This window comes from Vulpes vulpes, chromosome 3 (assembly GCF_048418805.1).
Source record: "Vulpes vulpes isolate BD-2025 chromosome 3, VulVul3, whole genome shotgun sequence".
Classification (NCBI taxonomy): domain Eukaryota; kingdom Metazoa; phylum Chordata; class Mammalia; order Carnivora; family Canidae; genus Vulpes; species Vulpes vulpes.
The window spans coordinates 47,528,265-47,544,397 of record NC_132782.1 but is presented as its reverse complement, the minus strand read 5'-3'; the positions used below and the strand labels follow the sequence as shown (position 1 = coordinate 47,544,397).

The window sequence follows — 16,133 nt, the reverse complement described above, 5'->3', positions numbered from 1 at the left end:
CGCTTCGGACCTCTGTCGTCCGGGATTGGAGCGGACTTGAAGTATTCCCCCGCCCCCCCCCCCCCCCCCCCCCGTGCGCCTTCCCTTCCAGGGCTCTGCTCGCGCGCTCCGCTGGCTTTACAGGAAGTGGGAGCCGCGCCTCGGCCCAGTCTGGGTCGGGACACGCGCCCCCCCCCCCCGGGGTTCCCGCCGCGCGAGGCCCGGGCCGTGGGCTTGGGACGCGCAGGGCGGGGGGGGGACGTGCGTTCGCGAGTCGCGGCGGGAAGCGAGAGGGACAGCGGGTGGGAAAGGGAAAGGACGCCTTAGGCGCATCCGACCCGTCCATCCCTGCAGACCTGTCCCCGCAACAGGTAGGAGCTCGGGAAGCGCTGGTGACCCAGGGATGCTACTGCCTCTTAAGGTATCTCGTCTTAGGAAGTTAAAGAAGCTGCTTGGCCACCAAGTGCTAACTTGTGGAAGGCGGAGACCGTGGCACCGGCCGTGATGCAGTACTGCGACTGCGGAGAGAATGGATTCCAGGGATGTACATTGGTATCGGGAATATTAGTACTAGAGACGCGGAAATAATGCGAGCTACGGAGGAACGTGTGCGAATATTTCAGAAAAAAAGGGGGGGGGAGGAAATAGTTTGAAGATATATTTACCCATTGATCGCATCTCACATATGCAGGGAAAACGAAGTAGGCTGCAAGACCTCGGGTCGGAAGGAAGGGGGGCGGTGTAGGAGCATTTGGGTGTGTTTGAATTTGACGAGGTTTTGGGGGATTTCTTTCGGAACTTTTACTCCTCGCCCACCCCCTTCCCTCCCAATTTTTTTTACTGATATATATATAAGTACTGAGAATTTTGAAGATATATATATATACACACACACATAAAATACAATAAATATATATACCTTCAAAATTCAAAAAAATATATATATACCTTCAAAATTAAAAAAAAATATATATATATATCCCTTCAAAATTCTCAGTACTTTGTATACTTTCAGCCGCCTAGAGAAACAAGCCCTACCTGGAAATAATTCACACTGACAGTTGACTTGAATGTAATTTCATTGCCGATCTTAAAATATAAACGAAGTTCATTAGAGAGCCTCTTCTCCAAAGAATAATTTAATTGAAGTAACGTTGCACACTGGAGCACGGATGTTTTCAAAATAACTTTAGGATAAGAAAATTAGGTTGAAAAAAATACGTATGTGTGAGTGTGTGCGTGTACCACCATCATGGATTTCTTTGCTACAAACAGGATTCTTGAAAACAAATTACGGGTGAATTATGATAGAAGTGATCCCGTGATAACTAATCCTATGATTAGAAGTTATCCTGTCAACGTGAATGAATAGGTGAATATTTTGTTACTTATTGGAATAAATTCCATAGTCGCTTTCATGAGGAAGGTTATAAAGTTGTCCATCATCCTATGTCTTTTTCTCCCAGCTGCAACTGATTCTCTGCAGAATACCCCCAAGAGAAGACTGTGATCACAGTTACCCACTGAGACATGCAGCACAACCAGGAAATAACCACAGTAATTTAGTTTCTTTTATTATTAGTATTTAATATCTTTCTGAAGTCTTTCTCCCTTTCTAGACCATAAGTACCCTGAAGTCAAGGAACATACTTGTTTTGTTCTCAATCATGTATTAGGTACCTAGTAGTACTTGGCACATGGTATGCCCTCCATGACTATTTATCAAATATAGGACCTGAATCTCATCTTCTTTCAATGTATGTTCCTTAAGTTAAAAAAACAAGCTAACACATCTTTTTAAATTTTTTTCAAGCTAACACTCCTTGATTAAGAATGTGGATTGAGTTGTTAACTGCTTTTAATTTACACTGGATCCCTTCTAAGAATTCTTAATTTTTTTTTCTTAATTATGTATCATGCTTATTCCAGGGACAAAGTTCAGGGAGTAGATTAGACATAAGTTTTAGGGCAGACCCCCCAATATGTTTAAAAATAGTTGTGACACAGTTTGTAAAGTGGAACAATTATGCTTAATTATATTGCTTTGGTAGTCTGCTTCCTGGCCTAAATTTGTCATTTGAAATTATCACTGCCTGTTCTGTACTTCCGGTTCTTCCCAGACAGAACATACATAGTTTATCAGAAGTGTAAAGAAGTTCTTCCAGGAGTTAGATCCATAGATCTAAATGCAGATTGGCAACCTAAATGGCAAGATATGGTAGTTCTATCTGTAGTTAGGAGATTTAAGAAATTTAACTTGCTGAACTAAGGAAGTAAATGCAGCCATTAATACCATTTCAACAGACTTTTTAACACCTGTTTTTTGTGTATATGAAATATAGTTCTAATCAAACTATAAAACCCACATACAACACCTGTTTTCAAATAAGATATTCAAGGTCAGGTTACTTCATAGCCTGACTTATTAGTACTTTAGTATAAGAAAAGTCTAAAATATTATGGAGATACTTGCTTTCAGTGAATGTGTCATGAAATGGTCCTCTTAGTCGCTTTCAGAATAAAGAAACTCTTTGTTCTGCAGCAGAGATTTGTGAAAGGATTTGTGAAGCTTTACACAGGTTTTAGTTGATCAAATGTAATTTTATTTATTTATTTATTTATTTGATCAAATGTAATTTTAAAAAGAATTATAATTGGTAATTCATTTAAGCAGTTTGGAATATTCTCATACATTAAATTGAAGACTGTTGGAGTGTTTCTTTAATCTATAACATGGATCTTATAGTTTCTGTTTCTGTTTGGGGAATTGTGGATGATTTCTTGAGCAAAACTGGGTAGTATATGCTGAAACAGGAAGCAATTTTATATGTTGCTAAATCAGCTAAAATGTAATCTGTATTTTTTTTTAAAGATTTATTTATTTATTTATGATAGAGAGAGAGAGAGAGGCGCAGAGACACAGGAGGAGGGAGAAGCAGGCTCCATGCTGGAAGCCGGATACGGGACTCGATCCCGGGACTCCAGGTTCGGGCCCTAGGCCAAAGGCAGGTGCTAAACCGCTGAGCCACCAAGGGATCCCTAATCTGTATTTTTTAATAGATGGACTGTTTCTTTTTTTGAGAGAAAAACATTGGACTTTTGGTAATATGCCTTTATTTTCTTAGGAAAACAGCTGATCAGGAATAGGGGGGCTTCCATTTATTCCTCTTTATTGCCAGAACTTTTCTGACTTACAACTTGGGAACTCTGGAAAAAACTACTTCTTTACTTTGACTGAAGTTCCTGAATGGTAAGAGATGATGAATTAGAAAAGCTAGCTGTAGGTATTAATTTGATTGAGAGAGATGAGCCACACAATTTTTCTTCAACTTAAGGTCAGTTTTGACTAATTAATTGGAGAAAACTTGTAATATATGGGTACAAATCATTGATGACTGGTTGGTATATTTTTTATATTGCTACCAGGCAAACATGCCTAGATTTTTTTTTTTTTTTTTAATGATAGTCACAGAGAGAGAGAGAGAGAGAGAGAGAGGCAGAGACATAGGCAGAGGGAGAAGCAGGCTCCATGAACCGGGAGCCCAATGTGGGATTCGATCCCGGGTCTCCAGGATCGCGCCCTGGGCCAAAGGCAGGCGCCAAACCGCTGCGCCACCCAGGGATCCCCATGCCTAGATTTTTTAAAGCTTTTTTCACTCGCTTTTTATTTGGGCCTAAAATAATGTTTTTTAATTTTTAAAAATAAATACCATAGAAGGAGCCATTTAAAAGCCAAATAGTCAAGAAGACTGATCATATGACTTAGAGCAGTGTCTCTCAGAGAGTTCCTCAGCGTTAGTAAATGTTTAAAAAAAAAATTTCCTTGGTCTAACAATTTTAGGAACTTACAGGGTGGGTGGTAATGGGAACTTTTAAGATGTTAGTGTTAAGCAGAACACTATTTGGAAACTTGAAAATAGTGAGCCTAGAATGATCACTGTTATTCCTCAATTAAAAATTTTGTTTTTAATAGCATCGCATAAGTATAATAACTTAAAGATTGGTAGTATTTCAGAAGTTTGCTTGAAGATTAGTTCTTTGAAATAGGTCCATAGGTCATGATTAGTGGGTAGGTGTTCAGGTTAGCCCACAAAAGCTTTTTTTTTTTTTTTTTAATTTTATTTATTTATTCATGAGAGAGAGAGAGAGAGAGAGAGGCAGAGACACAGGCAGAGGGAGAAGCAGGCTCCATGCAGAGAGCCTGATGTGGGACTCGATCCCGGGTGTCCAGATCATGCCCTGGGCTGAAGGCGGCGCTAAACCGCTGAGCCACCCCGGCTGCCCCACAAAAGTTTATTTAATCTATAAAGGATGTAAGTGAACATCACAGAGCCTGATCACAGTATGTGGCAGTGTTTCTATGAGGAAAATATTAGGATTTACAAATCTGATCAGGAAGCGTACGTCTCTTGTCCTTGCCTCTGTGCACCAGGGACCGTTTTAGGTCATGGAGTTACGGGGATTACGATGTTCCTTACGTTAGAATTCCATGCATCAGAGATTCTGCAGGTTCATGCCTCACCAGGCTCCGCTAAAGCCTGGACTAGCCCCTTAACAGTCAGGCTTCCGTGGTTTCCATTAGCTCACACTGGTAAAGAGGAAGCTTAGGATTCTAGGGACTGGTAAATAAGGAACTGGGGTGGATGACGTATAGGACCAACTCTTACCCCAATATTTCTCACTTCAGGTAAGCTCCCTACTCCTTTTTTTTTTTTTTTTTTGCTTTTTATTTCTAAATAATTACAGATTCATAGGCATTAAAAAAAATGTACAAACCCTCACTCAAGCCCTCTCCAATGGTAGCATCCTGAATAACTACAGTAAACTATCAAAACCAGTAAATCAGGGGCAGCCTGGGTGGCTCAGCGGTTTAGCGCTGCCCTTCAGCCCAGGCCCAGAGTATTATCCTGGAGACTTGGGATTGAGTCCCACGTCTGGCTTTGTGCATGGAGCCTGCTTCTCCCTCTGCCTGTATCTCTGCCTCTCTCTCTCTCTCTGTGTGTGTCTCTCTCATGAATAAATAAATGAAACCTTTAAAAAAAACAGGAAATTGATATTAATATAGTACACGGAGCTTATTCAGAGGGGAGGGAAGACATTAGAATGTAAAGAATATATAAAAGTATCGGGGGTGCCTATATACTGGAACCGCTTATAATACTATGTGAGGAAGAATTTTATAATGACTAATAATTATATTGAGTACCTACCATATTTTAGGTTTTATGTACTTGTATTATCATTGCTTTTATTTGTATTTCTATTACAAGCATAACTATTGAACAGGCAGTCTTTTAAGCAACTGATATATATTAGGTCATTAAGTCCTCACAATAACACTGTAAGGCAAGTATGTTATTACTCACTTTACAAATGAGAAAATGGAAGAACAGAGAGGATTAGTAATTTGTCCGAGATCACACAGTAAGTAGAAAAGTTGGCATTTGAACTGGGCCTGACACCAGAGCCAGCACTCCTGAATACCATATAGGCACATAAACTTCAGTGTTCATAGTAACCTTTCAAGGTAGGCATTATTTCCACTTTTTTTTTTTTTTTTAAGATTTTATTTACTTACTTGAGAGAGAGGGAGAAGCAGACTCCCCACTTAGCAGAGAGCCTGATGCAGGGCTTGGTGCGGGGCTCCATCCCAGGATCCTGAGATCATGACCTGAGCCAAAGGCAGACACTTAACTGATTGAGCCACCCAGGCGTCCCTTCCACTTTTTAAATAAGTAAACTAAAGTTGAGAGAGGCTGAGCAGTTTGCTCAAGACCCTGTACAACTAACAAGTGGAGTCCCAGTTTGATTTCAGATCTGACAAGCTGCAAAACTCCCAGTTTCTAGTTGACCATTACTATGGACTGCATGTTTGTGTCCTAAAATCCATGTGTTGAAACCTCATCCCCAATGTGATGGTGTTTGGAGGTAGGGCCTTTGGGAAGTAATTAGGTCATGAAGATAGAATCCTCACTGATGGGATTAGTACCCTTAGAAAAAGAGGCCCTGAGAGGTCCTCCATCCCTTCTGCCAAGTGAGGTTAGTGAGAAGATGGGGGTCTATGAGGAAATGTGATCTCACCACATTGGCCACTGCCATGATCTTGAACTTTCCAGCCTGCAGAACTGTGAGAAATAAATTTCTGGGAGCACCTGGCTGACTCAGTTGGAAGAGCATGTGACTCCTGATCTCAGGGTTGTGAGTTCTAGCACCATACTGGGTGTTGTAGTTACTTGAAAATAAAATCTTAAAAAAAAAAAAAAAAAAAAAAAAGAAGAAAAATTTCTGTTGTTGATAAGCACCTGGTCTATGGTATTTTGTTATAGCAGCCTGAACAGACAAAACCACCATGCTGCCTCCCTGGCCTATAACACAGATCTCTCCTGGGCCTTTGTGATATTGTGGTTTATATTAAATATATATTTGGTCTTCCTCCATGGTTCCTGACACATAACTCCTAAAACCTTCATAATTTCCTTAGTAATAAGAGTTACAGGGGCATCTTTCCTTCTCAGCTCCTGAAAGAGCTCCAGAATGAAATGGGTGTCTTGTTATTCCTAACAAGCCCCTTCCAACCGCTTAGTTTATGTTAATGCAGTGACTTTTGGGTAGTTCCTAAGGATGGGGGGGGGGGGGAGGGCTGGTTGCCAGGGGAAACAGTGTGTGATTAGAGGCTTGGAATTTTCAGTCCCATCACCCACCTCTGACCCCTGGGGAGGGAGAGGGACTAGAGATTGAATCAATGGCCAATGAATTAATCAATCATGCATACTTAATGAAGCCTCCATAAAAACCCCAAAAAGGATGGATTTGGAGAGCTTTCCGGTTGGTGGATGTGGAAGTGCTAAGATGGTGGCGAGTCCAGAGAGATCCTGGAAGCTCTTTGCTCCTTTCCGCATACCTTATCCTATGCATCTCTTCCATCTGACTATTCCTAGGTTATATCCTTTTATAATAAACTGGTGAGTCTAGTACATAAACTGTTTTCCTCAGTTCTATGAGCTGCTTTAGCAAATTAATCAAGCCCCAGGAAGGAGGTTATATAAAATAATCTGATTTACAGCTGGTTGGTCAGATGTACAGGTGACAGCTTGAACTTGTGATTGGTGTGTGAAGTTGAGGGGGGCAGTGCTAGGTCTTGTGGGGCTGAGGCCTTAACCTGTGGAATCTGACACTATCTCCAGGTGGTGTCAGAATTGAGTTAAATTGTAGGACACCCACCTGCTGTCACAGAATTGTTTGGTGTAGGAAACTACTACTACACACTGGTAATCAGAAATGAGAATAGTGGGATCCCTGGGTGGAGCAGCGGTTCGGCGCCTGCCTTTGGCCCAGGGCGCGATCCTGGAGACCCGGGATTGAATCCCACATCGGGCTCCCGGTGCATGGAACCTGCTTCTCCCTCTGCCTGTGTCTCTGCCTCTCTCTCTCTCTCTCTCTGTGACTATCATAAATAAAAAAAAAAAAGAAAAGAAATGAGAATAGTACCGTGAAGAGACAGAAAAAAATATATTTTTTTTCCTAAACAGGCTCTAAAGAGGCCTAGTTCTAAAATGCCTAAGGCAGTGGTTCTCAAACTTTAGAGTTCTTTAGAACCAGTTGGAAGACTGAAAACCCAAACTGGTAGACTCTGTCCCCAGAGTTTCTAATTCAGTAGGTCTAGGAGATAGCATGTGAAGATTTGAGTTTTTAACAAGTGCAATGCTGTTGGCGCTGTTTCCTGGAACACACTCTGAGAAGTACTAGATTTGTTCTTACTTCTCACGTGTAGGGTGGTTTCAGCCCAAGGTAAGGACAGAATTAAAATAAGGATAAATAGGCTTCACAGTAATAGATGTGATGTGCTCTACAGTATGTCAAAGTATTACATAAATAATGATTATATATCTCTTATATTTAAAAAATGTACCAAATAATGTTTCAAGAAACAGGCTGATAGTAGCCAATCCATTTCACTTTTTAAATAGATTCATTGAAATAGATTCATTTAAATAGATTCATGAACCCAGAAATGGGTTCATTTCTGCTCTCAAGTTTTTCTCTTGAGTTTTCTCAAATGCCATTTTCTTGATGACATTCTTCTAAAAGACTGTGACATTGAGCCTGTGAGGTCTAATCTGAGTTTCTTGTTGCTGCAGCCTTCCCTAGTTCCTTGAAGGCCCAGACTACATCTCAGTTCTTGAGTCACCTCCCAAAGAGGCAAAACGTGTCTTAAATGTTCTTCCTCTGCTCAATTGGGGCCCATCTGCCAGACATTCTGGTTTCCCTGTACTAGCCTGTCTCAGGGCCATGCCTTCTCAGTTAGAGTCAGGAGTGGAGTCTCCTGCCACATCCACACTGATCTGGAACCATCTCTGATACCGACAAAAAAAATGCAGAGTTCTCCTTGGTTAGTCACCCTGTTCAGGGTGGATTCCTTCCAAACAACAAAAAATGAAAAAAATCCTAATGGGGCTAATCTACAAGTAGTTTCTTAAACTGCAAAAAAACTAAATGTTTTTGATTTTTTTATTATTTTCTCCTGGGTTCTATGTTCAGAGAGTGGCAACTTGTATTGAATAAATAGAATATCTTTATGGTATTTCTCTCATTTGCCTCCTCTTCATTCTCTGCTACTATCTTCTGTCTTGTTCAGGACCAGTAAGAATTATTTCATGTTCATGATGTCTGAGTTAGAAGCATAGCACACATATGTTATCTAGGCCAACCATGTAGTTTGTGCTTGAATTCTCACTTCATGAAGTGCAACACATTCATTAATGGGGAGCTCAATATTACTTGAATCATAGTCCATTCAGTCTGCAGAGGATCATCATTACAAAGTTCTTCATGTCAAGTATATGTGTGTGTGTGTGTGTGTGTGTGTGTGTGTGTTGTGTGTATGTCTAATATCCCTTCAAAAGTCATTGTGATGAAAAAAAAAAACAAAAGTCCTTGTGATGTTTAAGGTTGAAGCAGTTAAGTATCTACGGAGAATACAAAGGGCAAGTGCATTAAATAGAGCTATTTTCTGCATTTGTGAAAATGATAGATTTCTACCAAGTGTAATATACCTATGTTATGGGTCCTGTTTTGAATTTTGAGAATAGTTGTGCTAGTCAGACTGATGAAAATCCTCATGAATATGAATGATATTAATAACTTCAATAAAGATGGAACTGATGCCCTAAAACAGATGACTACCTTGGATAATCACATATGAGGAAGACTCTGGTGTATTTATTAGTTGTTTCTATCTATTGGCATAGATTATATGTGACATATGGTATCATGTATACACATATAAGATGAATTAAAAAATAATACAAGAAAGAAGACTTTTAACTACAGAAATTAGTCTTGAAGTTCACAATACCTCATAGCATTTATCAGCTTTCTATTTATAGTTCTGTCACTATCTTATACAAAACCCTGAAGTCTTGGAGAACTCAAATAGCTTCAGCAGATTCTCCAGATGCCTGTAAAGTCAAAGGTCTGTAGCTCCTGGGGTGTAATTTAGACTTTGACCACTGATTGCCTTATGATGGACTGCAGAAAAATACTTAACAACAAATCCTTCCCCGTTTTGGTTGAATCCTGGAAACCTTTGTCCTCTCACCTGGTACTTATCCCAACATCATTAGGCCCTTGTTAAAAGTTTTTGTCTTTATCACTAATGAAAATCAGAGCCTGGTAGGTGTTAAACCATCTTATTTAGAGCCCATTAGATACTAGAATGTCTTGGTCCCTCGCCTTTTGGCTTTGACCCTAAGATCTGCCTAATCAAACCCTGATGTTCTACATGGCAGACCAGAAGCTACCGTGCTGATCCCAAATTAGACCTCCCAGGTTTTTAGTTCTACTTATAAATAGAAGCATCAGAGGAAGCATTTAACTTGTAGACAGATCAAGTCAACTAATGACTAGTAATATTATTTGGTTAATTCAAGGATATCACAGAACCATTTAGAGCAGTAGAAAAACATCCACACATGGGTGGCCTAGGAGAGCTATTTAATTTCTAGAAATAGGAAATTCCTTTATGTTCTTTGTTCTTATTTTTTTCTTTTACTTCTACTTGCCACATGAAAAGAGGAAAAAATTACCCATCATTTATCTGTCCCTGGTAGTCATTATCGTAGAACCTCATTAAAAGTAATTAAAATTTGCAACAGAAATTTTTTTTGAGAGCTGCACACATCTCTGTCTCATTGAGTGCCTCTTGGAGGCACTCTTGTGGCATGTGAAGTGATCCAAAGGGTACCAGTAAATTGTTAATCTCAGCACCCTTAGTGTGCTAGCTTCTTTTAGGAATAATTTAAACACACTTTGGATGGCTCTTATCACAAAGTACTGCTCTTATTACAATACCCAAAATAACAACAGGAGGGTGGGGGCAGGGCAGAGACAGACAACAGGTATATTTCCAACTACCTGTCATATATTACCATTACTGTAGTGTGTGTCTTAGTATATACCAAACAGTGTAATGTATATTACAGTGTTGCATATATCTAAGTGTAAAGCACAATGTAGAGCCAGAGTCAGCTTCAAGGGCATGCAGCTTATGGAATCTTACAGGGCCCTATATTTAGAAGGACCCCACACCTAATTTAATGCTCAGCTGTCACTATCTTGAAATTTTTTATTTTTTAACACGGGGGCTCCACATTTTCATTTTGCAAATTATGTAGTCTGCTACAGATGATGCAATATATATTCATCTTAATACTTTCCTACCCACAATTCTTTTTAGCATATATTCCTTCAATTAAAAAAAAAAAAAAAGCCTATAGGGCAGCCCGGGTGGCTCAGCGGTTTAGCGCCGCCTTGGGTCCAGGGCGTGATCCTGGAGACCTGGGATCGAGTCCCACGTCGGGCTCCCTCCATGGAGTCTGCTTCTCCCTCTGCCTGTGTCTCTGCCTCTCTCTCTCTCTCTCTCTGTGTGTCTCTCATGAATAAATAAATAAACTCTTTTAAAAAAAAGCCTATAAAATATTCCCACTTTAAATGTAAATAAGTAATGTAAATATCAGAAGATCATACTATATATACTAGTTTTACTTTTTCATTTAATATATTAGGGATATCCTGAAGAATATTCTCTTGCATGGATAAACCATAATTTATTTAACTCCCTACTGATAGACACATAGTTTCCTGTTCTTTGCTGTGTTAGTGAACATCTTTGAATATACATCTTTGTTCACTTGCCCCACTATTTCCCTAGGATAAATTTCTAAAAGTAGAGTCAAAGGGTATGGACATTTAAAATGTGATATATACTACCTGATGGTTCCTCAAAAGATTACACTAGGTTTTATCAATCTAAATCCCACCAACAAATTACAAGTACCATTGTTGCCCCCCATGCTAGCATGATACCTCACCTTCATCTCCGCCAATCTGATATTGCTGGTATTTCTAATCACATTAACCTGAGTTATTAGATCACCAGCATATCATTGATTCTGCTAATATGGAATGAAAGTTCATCGAAGCAAACATTAGTGCACCTATCAAAGTGAGTATCTTTAGCGAGAGATTTTGTAGATGTCTCCCTAGCCAACTATTTGAGGCACTCTCAGCTCCTACCTTTTCTTACAAAATAAGGGTTTTGTGTTCCCTGTGTAACATTCACAGATTTTGTAAATGTTCAAATAAACCCTCAAGACATTGACCTTACTTTTTTCTGCTCTTAACTTCCCCAACTTTTAAAACCCTTTTTTATTTTAAAATAATTTCGGGGCAGCCCCAGTGGATCAGCGGTTTAGCACCACCTTCAGCCCAGGGCATTATCCTGGGGACCCAGGATTGAGTCCTACGTCGGGCTCCCAATGTGAAGCCTGTCTGTGCCTCTCTCTCTCTCTCTCTCTCTCTCTCTCTCTCTGTGTGTCTTTCATGACTAAATAAATCTTAAATAAATAAAATAAAATAATTTCAGACTTTTGCTGAAGTTGTGAGAGACAAATACACAGGATTTTCATGTACCCTTAACCCAGATTCCCCAAATGTTAACATTTTACACATTTGTTTTGACATCTTCACTTTTTCTCTGAACTCTTAAAATAACATACAGGCATGATGCCTCTTTATCCCAAATATTTTAGGTTTGTTCTCTCATAGTTTCACAGTGTATTTATCTAAATCAGGAATATTCATTCAAAGTTGTTATTTGTACACATTATTTAAATTTCATTAATTTTGCCAATAATTTTCTTTTGTAGAAAAAGAAGAAAAAAAAATTTGGTTCAGGATTCAAACCAGGTTCATACATTTCATTTAGTTGTCCTGAGCCCCCAACCATACCTTTTTTTTTTTTTTTGGTCATATTTTCCTAGAAAAATCCTAAGCTGATGTAAAAAAATACTTTTTGGCAACCTGGTTGGTTAGCCTTTTTTGTATTTACATGTTTTAAAGTACAGTTGCTTACAAAGGAGAAAATAAGATCCAACAAGTTAAAGAGGTGTGATACTGACTATAAATAATAGAAATTTCCAGCAGTAAATCACTGGCTGTTAAAATGAAAATTTCAAAACGCTTTTTATTAATGCCCTAGGCTTTTAAGAAAAGTCTTCTCAGGACCTTTCTAAAAAGATTGCCACATTTGCTAATAGTACCAGGTATTGAAAAGTCGTATTTTATTATACACAAATAAAATGACCTCTTAGTTCCTAGAGAGTCTAGGGAGGGGAAAAAAATGAAGTAGATATAATGAGAAATGACTAGCTTCTGGAGGAAAGGGCATTTGTATTCTTAGCAGGAAGATACTAAGCTGCTTTCTTTTCTCTTGAATTTTTTATTAAAACCAAAATAGTATGAGCCATGTTGATTGAGCAAATCAAAACCTTAACTATGGTTATCACATGAATAGACTTCCTGAGTTGCTGAGGATTTGGGATAGTTGCCATCAGTTGACCTGAGAGCTTCTACAACTTAAATGTGAGTTCAGAAAAAGGTGCAGATGGGTATTTTACCCGTTAAACAAACATTCAAAAAGCGATCACTGCCTGTCAAGCAGTATTTTAACTACTTTTAACTACCTCACTTTTTCCATTGTACAAATGGGGAAGCAGAGGCACAGAAGGGTAGAGCAATTTGTCCAAGGCCACACAGCTAGTGGGTGGCTATGAAACTGAGGATCTCAAGGAAAGGCCTATAGGGACCAAGGTGGTTTAAACCCACAAACTCTCAAAACGGACCCACTGTTTTACCTGGAGGCTAGGGCCCCAAGGTGAGGAAAAATGGCTGGGTGCACAATCAGAATTCAGCAGAATGAGAATAGCAAAGAAGGAAAGAGAAGGTCCGGACTAGCGTGGGAGAGGGAAATACTCAGGAAACCTCGAAAAGCAAACTGTCCTATTTTTAACAACTGAAGTTATAAATACTATCTGAACCAGTCTTCCTTTTTCAAGTTCAAGAAAACTAAATTCACATAAAAATGAGCAACAGAGGGATGCCTGGGTGGATCAGAGGTTGAGCGTCTGCCTTTGACTCATGGCATGATCCTGAGGTCCTGGGATCGAGTCCCGCATCAGGCTCTTATGGGGAGCCTGCTTCTTCCTCTGCCTATGTCTCTGCCTCTCTCTCTGTGTCTCTCATGAATAAATAAATAAACATTTTTTTTTAAAAAAAAAGAGCAACAGAAAAATATCAAGGTCTGATGGCATACAAAGTTATGAGAAAAAAAGGATGAGGAGTGAAATAACATCCGTAGAGACAGTAAAGCATATCTGTAGGACATACTCAAAAAAGCAGGTCCACTACACTGTGTTAGTTCAAAATGAGGTGAAAATACATGAAGAAAATTGTGTAAGAAGTGAAAGACCAAAATAAGTCAGAATTCAAAAGGGAAGTGAAAAAACCTCAAGAAAGAATTTGAAATTAAAGTAGCAGAGTTCAAATGGCCTACTCTAGAGCTTGGCTCCAGGGTTCACGTACTTTGGATCCAACACAGGCCTCCTGTGGCAGCAGCCTCTGGGTTTATTAATAAAGGTGCTAAATCTCTTTACTTTTACAAGTGGCCTTAGAAAATGAATTTAAATTAAAAAGAAGTGGCCTTAGAATATTTTTAAATAATGTCCAGTAATTTTAGTAAAGATGCTTATTTTAAATAAAATACGAACATTTTTGTTTTATCATCTCGTGGCTGCATCAGTAGAGAATTAGAATTTTAATCTTAGGCCCTGTCATTTGAATCCAGAGACTATGGTGCCTTCCTATACTTAATGCAATTCTGTGAAAAGTGAGTGAATTGGCAGCAATATCAATAATAAATGGCAGCAAATTCCACAATATATAATGGAGACATTATAATTAGGTAGGAACTCACTCAAAATTTATTTGAGCAATCTTTTTTAATGTCAGATTGCATTATTATGAATTGCAATTTTGCTATCATAAAGGTGGGAGGAATTTGCTTAGGAAAAGGATGCTGTTAGCAGAAGAACTGAACAGAAAAGTCAGAGTAACTGTTTTCAGAGTGGGAGACCATGTGCAATTTGTAAGAATATGACTTGCTTTCCTAATGTAATCCAAAAAAATTAAGCTTGGTAAAATCTGTTTAGTTGGTGGATGGGTTGGTCTACTGTGAGAAGGCACGATAATGGAATACAGTAAAATCTGACATCTAGTGATATAGACACTGATGCATATGCATGTGTGTAAAGTGTACACCAGAGGTGGATAGTTGCAGACTCACTATATTCCATCGTTGTGCTGGGTTTTCCAAACTAAGAGTATGCAAGTCAAGCCCATCCCACCCTAACTGAAAACCACAAATATGAAGTATTAAGGGGAACTGGAGAGATATTTGGACTACATGCTGAGGTTATGTATTCTAGTATAGATAATCCTAGGAAATTTTCCAACCCCTAAATTTTGTTCCACAAAACATCAAGTTAAATGCATGTTGAAAAGTCTTAAAGGAAAACTGATGGCTTTGTCAGCCAGTTGTTTTTAAGTTCCCCATAACTGGTTCCATTTCTCTCAAACAACGCAGAGCTGAAGGGGAAAGAAAATGTTTTTACTGGATTTTGACGAACATAAGATGTCCTAGGCTCTGATTTGGACTTCTCCAGAACAACTTCAGATCCAGTCTTTGGATCTCTAAGTGGCTTTCCTCACCAAGAAAGGTATGTAGGTGAACTAGATGTCTTTGCCCACTATTCATAAAAAGGTAATTTACTGGCACAACTGAGCCACACATGAGCACAGATAACATTAGCTAATTTACCCGAGGCTCATTTCCGGGTTGAATTTGGACCCTGGACTCCAGGTGAGTTGTACTTGTTTTGTTTCCTAGCACCTTAACCTCAGAGCCTAACACAGCCAATTCTTTTTTACCCAGTGGCTGAGTCCTTTCATGACTTGTCTAGGTCTCTGCCCTTTTTCTAAAGAAGAAAAAAAAGCATTTTCACTGCTTATGGTACATTCATTAGAGCTTGGAGGTTAAGAAATGCAACTATTTAACTCAATCTGACTCAGCCCATTTTCTTTCTTGCTAGCAGCTTTAATAAAAAGTTTGTTGTGAAAAAAAAAAAAGTTTGTTGTGGTGTGATTAAAATATTTGATTAAAATGAGATTTGAATCTTGAAGAATCCAGTTTGTTTTTGATAATATGACCCTGGGAATACAGAAAATTAACTTGTTCTTACTGACTATATAGGCGTTCAGCTTTGTTTTTACATAATATAATAGAGAATTTTATAGTAAGAATGTTAGGGGGCACCTGGGTGGCTCAGTCAGTTAAGCCTCTGCCTTCCGCTCAGGTCATGATCCTGAGGTCCTGGAATCTAGCCCCACTCCCTCTCAGTGGGGAGTCTGCTTGTCTTCCTCTCCCTCTGCCCTTCCCCTCTGCTCATGCTTGCTCTCTCATGTGCTCTCTGTCTCTCTCTCTCTCAAATAAATAAAATCTTTAAAAAAAATATTACCAAGTTCTATGGAAGTTTGGGGAAAGCACTATCTCCAAGGCAGTGTGTGTGTTTTAAAGTTGTGGTTTGTGATTACTGTAAGATAATAATATGTGTGGTGAAAATACATAAAATCAAACAGTAGGGAGTTATCAAGTAAAAAATAAATCTTCCTCCCAGATATGCTCTCCAATGTTTAAGTTTCCCTTTAAAAAAAGACGACAGTTTCTGAAGCTAAGGTTGATGAGCAGGTGGTGCATTAAT

General features: G+C 39.1%; 1 long non-coding RNA gene across 2 annotated transcripts; it reads left to right on the top strand.

Annotated features, from left to right (window-relative positions):
• Nucleotides 1-119: 119 nt before the first annotated feature.
• Nucleotides 120-15,092, top strand: LOC112933313 (uncharacterized). 2 transcript variants are annotated; one of them, XR_012000395.1, is made up of 4 exons: nucleotides 120-350; nucleotides 1,255-1,351; nucleotides 1,446-1,536; nucleotides 14,960-15,092. It is a non-coding gene; the product is annotated as an uncharacterized lncRNA (long non-coding RNA). The 2 variants fall into 2 exon arrangements; XR_012000396.1 differs by lacking the exon at nucleotides 14,960-15,092 and adding an exon at nucleotides 3,105-3,229.
• Nucleotides 15,093-16,133: the final 1,041 nt, after the last annotated feature.